Raw genomic sequence first — 12,077 nt, 5'->3', positions numbered from 1 at the left:
GATTCTTTTGTTTGCTAACAGCTCCCTAACGAGGACCGATCGATTCCGAGACGACTCCGTATTACTTTATCAACACTCGCGCTACAGTTACTGGGTCATTCTGACTCAGTGAAATCTTAATCGTCGGTTTACGACGAATAAATTAAATAAATTGCTGTTGCACTAGGAACAACGGAAAGATTGATAAGTTTAGAGGAATTACATTTAAATATATGCTTTCAATAATTGATAATTAAAATTGAGAATAGTTAGAAACATCGTCAATTTTATGGATGTAAAAATGGTTCCCCGTCTGAGGATTAGGTAATCTGTAACAACCGCTTTAGTTATACCTATAGTATGCATTATGCATTAAACTTTCAGTGTACTATCCCTGATAAAAAGTATTGGAAGATATTTTAAAATGTAATAACTTTGTTAAAGTTTGGCTAAGTGACTCGAACTTGTTTCAAAGCGATTAGTTTATAGAAAGTATAAAAATTAGAATTTAAAAAAGTTAAAAGTATTTTAATCGTTTTTAAAAACGTTCAAATCATTTAATCCAATTTTGTGGACCTTATCGCGTTCCAAATAGTGTTTAAATACAGTTTGCTGGGAGTTTTACAACACGGAAATAGCATGCCACTTAAAAATTGCATTTTCCACCATCCACTCTACATTTTACAATTTTAAATATTAGGCTCTCAGTTATTATATTGTAGGTACAGTTTATAAAAATTCTAAAATTAGACACTTATACATCCTGTTATTTCTATTGTAATATGTATTTCAGACAAAATACTCCTCGCCAATGTAAAAATTTTAAAGGAAATCACGTTTCTCTCAAAACCCTATTTTTACAACAATTTCAAACGTGGAACCGGACATTTATATATTAAGCTCTCGATCAATAATATAGATATAATTTAAAAGTAGATACACATCGACAGCCGTCATTATTTTTAAATGGAAGTAGAGGAGACTGAAATATCTTCCGGTGGATGTGATATTTAATGAATATTTCGTCGAATATTCGGACGTTTGATATGCATCAAGCTCGTGGTACCGCGATCTTTAGAGGATCAACGTGACGGACACCTGCCAAAGTTCATCGCCCATTCGAGAATCCGGCGTCCTGGTCCGGATTGATCTTACTGTAATATGGAAATGAGTTATCCGGGCTGGCTACGAGAAGATGCGGTCGACTGGACGGATCCGGTTCAGGCAGAACAGGGAATATAGATGCGACCAATTGGGGTGGATCCGTTCCATGGGCCCGTATGATTGGTTTACAGATTACCGTGCGTCTGTCGGAGAACGTTGCTATCGCCCCTATTCGACGCTGCTCGTTTGTTAGACCCGATCTCGACGATATCGTCGCGGACCTGCCAAATACACTTTTCTAAAGTCAGGCAAGAACGCGATCGCCCGTTTGAAATCGATCCGGAATGGATTCTGTGATAACGAGTACATCCGTTGCTCGCGGAATTCATTCGGTAACTATCGAACACAGTTTCCGATTTCCTCTGGATCTTATACTTTTTCCGTAGCTCGTCAAAATTAACAGGTGAAAATATTTCGTTTGCATGTCAAATATATTTGTTACAATATTTATCATATATTCGCATTTGTTATAATTTATAGAAAGTAATTTAATTTAATCTAATTCTTAATTTAATCTCGCAGTAAAGAACAAAAACAATACGAAGACTGACACAGAATCTGCGAATCAATAAGTTAGGCAAACAGTTTATGTAAATTGGATTTGAATTTTGTAGGCACTTTGGAAGAATTCGCTAAAAAAATTGATGTATTCATATCGAAGCTGGATGTAAAGTCAACCACAATCTCAATAAAAGTGGTTTTACGATTGGCATGAAAAGAGGCAAGTCAGTTACTTTGATTGTTCAGTGTTAAGATGGTGTACTGGCATTCGTATCGTAAAATCAATACTTCTTTCGCATTGTTTTAACCCTGTGCACTCGAGGCTATGTCAACGTCAGAATAAAAATATTTGTTCCAACCTACAGCATCTCCATTTGATAGGATTGTTTTTATTAGGTGTATAGAGAATTGAACGTCGTCGCTTATGGAAGCCTTCTATTTTTCGATAATTTATCGAATATAAACTTTAACAATGAGAAAACTTAATAACGTATTTAAGAGCTTGATTTATATCGACTTTAATTATCATAAGAATATTTTTTAAACTTATAATCAAGAATGTTTAGATCCAGTTTTTCTCATTCGTATAGAATGCATTAACGTTACGAGTTTCTAAGGACTTTCCCAGAGCATTACTTGCAATATAATGAACACTTGAAATTCTTATTAATGCTTTTAAACGAACAAAAGTATACACGTAACACCGATACCGCAACCTCTTTTTCCTACGTATAAAAAGAAATGATGGCAGCGGTCGAAGAATCGGTCATTCAACTTGGATTTTCATTTTATAATAAAGTAATGTTTCGATTCAGATGCATGGCATGTTTGTCAGAAGCACGTCTTCAATAATTCCATCGAGAAAATGAAAACGGCACAGCAGAGAACCCGTTCACGGAACTCTTTTTAACAATTCATGGAACTCTTAACTCGTGTACAGATCGTAGCGTTTTTGCCCTGTACTCCCTTTTCTCGTTTCAGTTGTCAGAATATTCATTTCCGCTGGAATATCGACAACGAAGCAACCGCTCCACTTTAATTCGTCGCTGGGAAGGGTCACGAATACTTTCCACGGTAATCACTATAATCGAATCTGCCCGCAAATTAGAATACCACCGGGCAAAAAGTAACAGCCGAACCGGGTTCATCGGAGGATTCTTTCCCCTTAATCAGACTTCGCCAAGTTATGCGAACAACTTAAGGACAAAGTGTCGGCACTTTGGTTCTAATAACTAATTTTTTGCGTCGTCGCATTTGACACAATCGAACGGAGTCGTTGATGTACTGGGTTGGCAATTAAGTGATTGCGGATTTTGTTAATAGACGGTCTTAGAACATTCTTTTGTTTTATCAACGAGTTCAAAGTAATTAAGTTATATTGTTTTTAATCATTATAAGCATTCTGTAACTGTTTGACAAGATATCACCGTAAAATCTTTATAAGAAATGGAAGTTTTATGCATCCATTACGCGAAGCAAGAACTGCATTTCATTTATATTCACAATTATTGTAATAAATTTAATGTAATGTAACCAAATTCTTGAATCTGTCCCTTTGCAATCGAAGCCATTTTAACCCCTCGCCCTATGATATTACGCGTTACGAGTTCTACCCTTCTATTGTCGATATTTAAATATTAAAGCAACAATCGGCGTTAAATAAATGTAAATCATCTCTTTCGTGTAGAATTTTAATTGAGAAAAATATGTGCTGATAAAAATAAGTGTAAAACAAATTGTAGTACAAGGAGTTTAATCTAAATCCATAATAATTTATTGACTTACTGCATTTCCATTTCATTGTGTGTATACGACATTGAGTAATTGCATGTCACTCGTACAACACTTAAACTTTTGCGTGCAGCTTTTTTTCTTCAACGATGTTTGATTTTGCGTGCAACTTTTTTCTTTAACCCCCCACAGTACCTTGGCGAGTCAGACTCGCGATGGTAATTATTAGGTTGGTGCATATGAAATGTCGGATGTTTACGTAAATATATAAAACTGTATATCTTTTTTCAAAAGCTGTTGATTTAATCAAAATATGCCCCGTTTACTTTACTACACCCTTTTCAATAAAATATCAATAAAGAAATGCCTGTCTTAAACAAATTCTGATCTTTCGAATTAATAAACTCTGATATGGAATATTTCAGAGTGTCTTCATTTATATACTATTTAGTCCGTAGAAGCTCGGGCAGATTTTGAGCAGTTTTAGGACAATGTTGCCATTATACGTTGTTCGGCTGAAGAATGTGACAGCGACCTGTCATAAATAATGTCGGGATTAAGAGAAATAGAACGAACCCTAGCTTGAAAAACGTAAACACTTGAGTTTTTCTTCTCTGACGTCAGCGCTCCTACGTTGCCAGTAGGTTCGCCCTCGGCGCGTGGCTGTTCCATTACAAACCGCGCGAAGCATGTTGACCAGCTCTGCGCTTGCATTTTACCGCATTTTCGTAACTTCCCCTCTACCTCTCGGACGTTGGAGACCCATAGCGGACGGCTGGCGGATATATCCGCCCAAAATACTGCGCGCTCCAATACCCGTCGTCCACAGCAACGCTCGCCCGTCGAGCGCAATAAAACGAAACAAATCTTGTGGCTTATAGTATTTCTATCTTATGCGATAAAGTGCATTTTATTAGGTTGGTGCATATGAATACCATATACTATTTATCCTGTATGAATACTATATATACTATTTAGCCCGTAAAAACTATCCTAAATGTTTAAAATAGCGAAAGCCGCTTGGCGAAAGATCTATATTTTATAAAATTTTATATTTTACCTCATTTAATTTCGCAATTGTTTTGTACGACGTATGCGTAGTTTTTGTAGGCTAAACAGTATGTAAATGGAGACAGTCTGAAAAATTCCATACTACAGTTTATTCATCCGAAAAATCAGAATTTCTTGAAGACAGACATTTATCAATTAAACTCGCGCTGGGAAAGGTGTATTGAAACAAATGGGACACATTTTTATTAAATTAATAGCCTTTCCGACATTTCATATGCACCAACCTAATACTAGTAATAAATTATTAAATATGGATGTTATTCAGTTCTTTAACATTGGAATAAAATTCCAATCCGTTGTTATTAATATTTAAGTATTCGAGAAAATTCAGGCACGAAATAAATGTTAATGTTCTGTCCCTTCTAAGAAATTATATCAATTAAAAAATTCTTAATCGCAATAACTGTGAAGAAAATGGTACGGCAAGGGGTTAATGACGTTTGTTTTGCGTGCAGCTTTTTTCTTTAATAACGTTCGTTTCCTTAATCACGACAACGTAGACCAAACTATACGAAACAGACGTCACATTAGCAGTGAAAAATAGCACAGTACACCAGCCAAATATGTTGTTAACAAAAATAAATAGAAAGACAATTATTCGACAATCACGTTCGCCTGTGCATAACATCACAGTTTTATGTACACCGTATGTTACGGAACAGAAAGCACAATGGCCGATTAACACATTCCGTGCCACGTGTACCACTGGTGGTACACGCTTAAATGTCTATTCAATGCGTTAAAAAAAATATTTTATGGCAAGTTTAGAATCGAAGAATTAATTTCCACCAAAATAATGGATCCATAATAAGTCTGCTTCATAGTCATATTGACAATACTGAATAAATAAAAATAATATATCGATTTTTAAAGCGTCGATTACCAGAATGAAAAGTCGACTAAATACAGCTCGGCACGGAACGTGTTAATTAGCCGAACGTGTTCTTCTTCTTCAACTTCTGTTGGAACCAGTTCTCCTAGATATAAATAAAAATATAAAATAAAATATCAAATGTCAAATAAAATATTTAAAAGCGTTTGGAGCTGCTGGTAACGAAATTGAAATAAAATTTGGAGTGCACAGGATTAAATCGCCGTTGCCGAGCGATTTATTTACATTTACTCGACTCATTTGACGAACTATAGGTTTCGAGGACTAATCTCTGTTCGCGTCGGATGTAAGCGATCTGCTTTCGCTGAGACACCGGAAATTCGGAGGCGGGGGGACAAGAAAGGGAGAGGACTGTGAATTTCCAGGCATCGCGACGCGGCTCATTCGATCAGCATTCACCGGGAAATGAGCAATAGATCGAAGGCACGCTATGCGGAGAACAGCTACGCCGATTACTAGAAGGACGAGAGAAAATGAGAGGGTGAACGGTGGTGGGAGAGAGTCGAGCAGACGTTGATCGAAAGAGAGAGGGAGAAAACGTGAGAGAGCGAGAGAGAGAGAGAGAGTAAGAGTGAGAGAACAAGAGAAAGAGAGAGAGAGAGAGAGAGACAAGAGAGAGAAGGATTGAGAAAGACAGAGAGATAGGAAGGGTAGGAAGCGCAGGCGCATACCGCACCGTACACACACGCGTAATCCGCAGCGTGACTATTAGTCGTAAGTCAATAATAAAGCCCTTGTCCTGGACCGACCATAATGGCCTCAGTGAATTATTCTGTCCAGGATGCATTGTCCTGCCGGATCGTCCGCAGGGATAGAATTGTCGGCAGCCGCGACCGATATGTGCTGTGTACACACGCGTAAGATCTCGAACGGGAATGCATCTACGACCGTATTCACGTACTGAGCGCCGTAATTGAGATGGATGTTCAATTAATTTGGCCAGGTTTCATTTGCACAACGGACCTGCCGGGCCACCGTTTGAGCACACTTCACGTCCTTTTCCCTTTCCTAGAACGACGGGTCTAGGAGGCCCTGAGATCGACAGGCTCTCTCTCTCCTTCTACCCGCGACCTGACGAATAAGTGTTTTGATTGCATCTGAAAAGGGGTTTGTTTCGCGCCTTACAGATTATGTTAGGCGCCGGACACACCGTTCCGTTCCGTTCCGTTCCGTTCCGCGACGTAATGGATAAAGCCGTCACTATACCGGCGAGCGTGACGAGCGATCCCCCGGTTGATTAAATCTCCGGACGAGTGATCGATCGTGCACCGGGAAAAAATTGATTCGATCACGGGGGAAAAAACAAATTCGCGGCTCAACTACTTTCCATCTGCGCGCTCGCCGTTCTCGGTCCTCTGCAAAACGCTCCGGACGTCCGCGTTGAATTATAACTTCGCGCTCGGAAATACATAAATTTCGATTTAGTGTATCGGCGGCTCGTTTGTCTTGTTCATTTTAATATCTCCGTTACCTTTCGCAGGAACAATGTGCCCCGGGAAGATTTGTTTGGCCTCGAATATTGCGATTCATGATTTTTCCCTTCGTTTGTAGTGGAAGCTCATTAAAATATATGTGTTCGCTTGAGTAATGTTCTTCGAAGGATGCAAACAGCCTAACTTATTCAGACCGGTTACATATTTCTCGTTTTGAATTTGGCGAGATTATAAAGACGCTTTCATACAAAATTAATACAGTAGAATAATAATAATAATACAGTAGAAGTAGATGATTTGTAACTGTGATAGAGTAGAGGCTGCCTTACCCGAATATTTACTTTTACAATATTATGATATAGAAACGTTCTATTATCTCATTACTGTATTATTTAGATACATTATCACCTAGTAGAGAACCTGAATGAAATTTTTAGATAAGAGAATGTTTTGGTAACAGGAGGATATGTGATCCAAATTGCCCCTTCGTCAACGAGTATCTGCATATATTGTTGCGATTAAATTTCATCCGTTCCGTGTCATTGGTACATCAGATATAAACGATTCAGAATGCCGCAGCATCTCAGGGAGGATTAATTTTTCTCGCAGAAGCCGGCCGAAGTGTCTGAAAGAAATCCACGTGACGTACAACTCGAGGACGTGTATTCCTGTATTGGATTTCGAAGAACAGCAGTTAGACGCGGCGCCTTTCTTCCTTGGAAGGAAGAGGAAATTCAGTTTCCCGCGTTCTCGCGAATAGAACAGCGGGGGAAGCGTCCGACTTGTCCAATCCTGGAAGTGTTCCGAGGAATTCCAGGCTGACGGGCAGTGAATTACAATGACGACCGGAAATTCAGCAGCGGGCAAGGTTGAGACGTGCCGGCGTTACGTCAACTAAGCATCGGCCGAATTTTCGATAAATTCGTAATATCGCCGGATGTCGGGACCATTCGTCCCCGCGCCGCTTATGCTACGAAAGAATTCACGTGTATTCGCGTTCCGTGTAGTTTCATGCTCGCGCAAGGTTTATTTCCGCTCTGGAGGCACCCGAGCCGGAACAGCGACCGAGAAGAAAGGAACGCTGGCTCGGAGGGAAGCGCCTTTGAAGTTCCAATTTGCTCGATACCTTTTCCAACACTTTTCAGAAGCGTTCTTCGACGGACAAATCGGCGCGGGTTGCTAGAGGTCCGGCAATTTGCCAGACACATAAACAGCTCGGAATATCTGCCGTGCTATTTTCTGGGTCGACTTACGTAGGTCCTTGTCCCGCGATGACAGAATTTTGGATCTAAGCGAGGGAAGAAGGTCTAATCTAACGAAGGAGAAACCAGTTTATAAAATTTGGAATATAATTTATAAATAATAGGATTGAACGGGTACAAAAACAACATCGATAAAAAAGACTTCTGAATAGTGCTGTCGAAATATGTCAACTGGGTTAGACACTTTGTGAATTGTTTTGTGTAACAGCCTGGCAAATTTCATCGAGTTGTGAATATTCTATCGCATGTAACAAACAATTGTGTAGAAGTTCGATGCTCGATTAGACATGGAACTTCTCAACAAAATACACGATTCTTGAAAAGTTTTATAGAAAATTGATCTTCATCTTTTTGCAAAAAGAAGTCAGAAGAATTGCACACGCTAAAGTTTCGTTTGAAATTAGACGCCACGATTTCGAAATTAGAAATCCTGCGATTCGTGTCGGACGTTCTGATCGTGATTATTGTCTTCATACGTTTTAGTCCGACAATAATGAAGGTAATGACTTTCGGATAGAATTATGCAACGCAATATGGCTGGTGCATGGAACGTTTTCTGCGTTTAAAGCGATCAGCGACTATGGCCAAGTTAATTTTCGACTGACCCATAATCAATCTAACGCGGTGTGTTTGCGTGTTCTATTGGACCGGTTCTCCACACAACGGTCAAGCGTATTCGCGGTTCACGTATTTGCGGACTCAGGTAGCAAAGGTATCCGCTGGCCAAAGATTATCGGTAAATCGGAATTGCAACCGGGCTGGATTACATTTGCCGTAATTCCACGCGCTGTTACACCGTCGATTTTCACCCGGGCCTTCCTACTGAACATCCGCGGGACAACATTAATGACAATCTAGGCAATTACCTTTATCAGCATAAAGTTAGTTAATTCGGCGAATCACTGAATCGAATAACATTTATGCAACCGGGTATAAGTGGCTCGCTTTTCGACGTAATTCGAGCCATGAATACGGATCTTGATAGGACCTGGTTAACTGATCCGGCAACATTTACAAAATCAACGATCACCGTATTGTTAAATACAATTTTCGCTGAGACTATAGCGTTCAAACTGATGGTTATAGAAAGGGACGGCGATTGCAATTTTGCTGGCAAGTATTCCAGCTTAGGAATACTTTTTCAAAAAATAAAACAGCTATTCGGATAGCCAAATAGGCAGCATAATTTCTACAGGATGCAATAACACAGTTTTAATTAAACCAAGATCTGAGACTCGATATTTTAATTCAAAATACAATTCGAACATTGAGTTCGTGAAACAAAAGGATATTAAATATAAAGTACAAATGTAGATTTCATATTTATCGTCAGCAGAATGAGAGCAGATCACTATAATTTAGCGTTCTCCTCTTATAATAAAAGGAGCGTTTAAAATACAAGGAGAGAAAAATATTATTACCTTTATTCATATGTTTCCCAGAATAACTTATGAAATGACGTTTATATTTTCGAAAAGAATACGGGGGTTGAAGGAAAACGAGGCTCGGCTTTCGCATGTTGCAGAGAAAGCTTTCAATGCATGTCATGCCCCGACCGATACCCAGTCTTTGGAGCATCCTGCGGTTCCCGTGGCAAGAGTCGAGGCAGACCGACGGAAAAAATGGAATGACCGCGGGGGAGGCGGGTCTAAATAATGAAAGATGAACGACTTCCGGACCGGTCCGGTCCGGTCCGGCCGACGACGGTGTTTAAAATATTCACGCGATCCTGCGTTTGACGGCCGCGGCCAATCGGAAAGGACGGAAGCGTCCCCCAGGACACGGACACATTCTCTGGGTGGCTCCTCTGTTGGGCCGCGCGGTGGTCCCTCCATCGATTCCGAACTTCAGACCGATCCAGATACCACCCGGGCAGGGAGAGAGAAAAGGTCTATACATACGCGTCGCGGAGGGAACGGCAGAGGAGAGAGAGGGAAAAAAAAATAATCGGCAGGAGAAAAAGGAGTGGCTGGCATTGTGACTTTCGATGACAATCGTCGCGGCCGGCGCAGACATTTGATCGAATCAATCGATTGGTTTCTATGGTTCTTCTAAACACAGTCGGATGAGGGTACGGGCTGCGTCAAAGGGCCACTGACGGTTGGGAGAGAGCGGCTGGCGGGAGGAATGAAGGGATGGTCCCTGGAGAGGACTAGCTGCCAACGCGGAACAGAGATACCAGAGCCCGGCACGGCCGACTGTGTGTACGCGGTTCTCTATGTGTGGGGGACGGATAGGGTTAGAGGGGTACGACGGGAAAACCGAGTAGCTCCGGGCTCATTTGAATCCGACGTTCGATAATGTCCCCGGAGAGCGCCGAAATATCTCGGTGCACGTGCACGCACACGCAGGCTATGCACGCCGAGATATTATAACACACTCCGCGGGGTCCCCGATGACATTTTCCGCGGCGATGTCGTTCATCAATGCCACGCAATAAAATTCACCGACGCCGCCGCGGTGGAAGAGGCGCGCCGAAGACTACGAAAGACGCTAGACGCTGATCGATCGCTAAGCCTTGATGGCCTTGCACGCGCGGCATTGTCTTCCACCTTCCACCTTCTACCTTCGGCCCGGAGTAGATTCATGCTTTTCGGAGGAACAGCGGTAACGGAAATGTGAACGATGATGTTTGGCGGGCTGAAAGGTAATCGACGGAGTCGGCTACGGAGATATTGATATTGTCGTAACATTATGGCGCACCATGTACTCCATCTATCTGAATATGTCTGTACAGGATGTCCCGTGATTTTCCGCCAAACTGTGGCATCTTACATGACCGCATATTATTCCCCGTATGCTTACTCTAAGACCGGCGATTTTCTCATTTGGAAATAAAATATAAATGTATGTAGAAAACTAAATATCCACATATTCATTAACCTTACAATTAATATATTATGAAGGTAGTTTTTAAAATAAGTTTAGTAATATAGCAGGTTATGATATTTACAAAAGCAAAGGTATATGCAAAGGTATAGCGTAGAAGTAGCAATTTAAGTATTTGAAGAATTTAAAGATATTGTTGTAGGATGTATAATTCATTAAAATCGATAAGGAAAGAAAAAAATATTTATGTAGCTCCTGCATCTTAAAATTAGTCTAATAACGGTCTACGGATCACCTTAAGTGGTCCTTAAAAAGCGTTAAAAAGGCGTTGATTAGACAGCATATTTTTATGCAAAATGATAAAACACGAACTAGTACCACTATTTGATAAAAAATTACAATGAGTTACATGTAAGTCAATAATATTTCTAAATTCTCTAAATATTTTTCCTAAATCGATATTGATAGTGTTCATTATAAATGCATAAAATCCGCAATCAAGTGATAATGAAATATCACACCATTTCCGACTTATTAAAATTAAGAAAGGTAATCAAACTTCCAATTTCTCCAGATTTACCTAGGATAATCTTAGCTCGCGTAAAGTCTGCTCGGTTACGCTTAAGTAGTCGACTCGCTCGGAAGTTTTATTGGAGAAAGATTCGTTCGGTTAAATGGCAAAAGGTTTTCCTTCAATTTGAAAGTTCTCGAATAATCGAAGACCGAAGTGCGGAAGAGAATGATCGAGGACTGCGAGAAATAATCACGACTATTAACGCGCGCGCGATTCGATTTCCTCGAGCCGAGGAGAGAAGTCATGGGAAAGAAGCAACATTCGCCCGAGGGACGTCGGGCGGTGGGGGGGTCGGATTTTCCTGTGGGGGTTGGGAGAGGGAGTTTAGAGGTCGGGAAATTAGTTTAGTTATGCGCCCGGCAGGGACGTCTTCCGCGTCTCTAGGATGAACGTAAGTCGACGACGGAGCACGTAGACGTTTCAACGTTCTGACTTTCTACTTTCCTCCTCTCCTCTTCCGCCGCCCCCCCCCCCCCCCTTTCCTTTAACTTCCCCAGAATTTCTCTCCTTTCTTTCTCTCTTTTTTTTTTTATTTAGCCTTTCCGTGCTCCTCGAGGATTCTGAAAGGCATCGAAGGGCCACGGAAGAACGATTCTCCGCGGACGAGAAAGAAAAGAGTCGACCTTTCAGTGGATTTCCAG

The 12,077-nt window shown here is 40.7% G+C and overlaps 1 protein-coding gene across 1 annotated transcript in view; it reads right to left on the bottom strand.

The window, feature by feature from the left end:
- The window catches only part of LOC144475308 (uncharacterized), a 459,016-nt gene that overhangs the window by 53,437 nt on the left and 393,502 nt on the right, over positions 1-12,077 (bottom strand). The gene's annotated exons all lie outside the window — the stretch shown is intronic.

Source organism: Augochlora pura, chromosome 2 (assembly GCF_028453695.1).
Source record: "Augochlora pura isolate Apur16 chromosome 2, APUR_v2.2.1, whole genome shotgun sequence".
In the NCBI taxonomy this organism is placed as follows: Eukaryota; Metazoa; Arthropoda; class Insecta; order Hymenoptera; family Halictidae; genus Augochlora; species Augochlora pura.
This window is presented reverse-complemented; position numbering and strand designations above follow the sequence as displayed.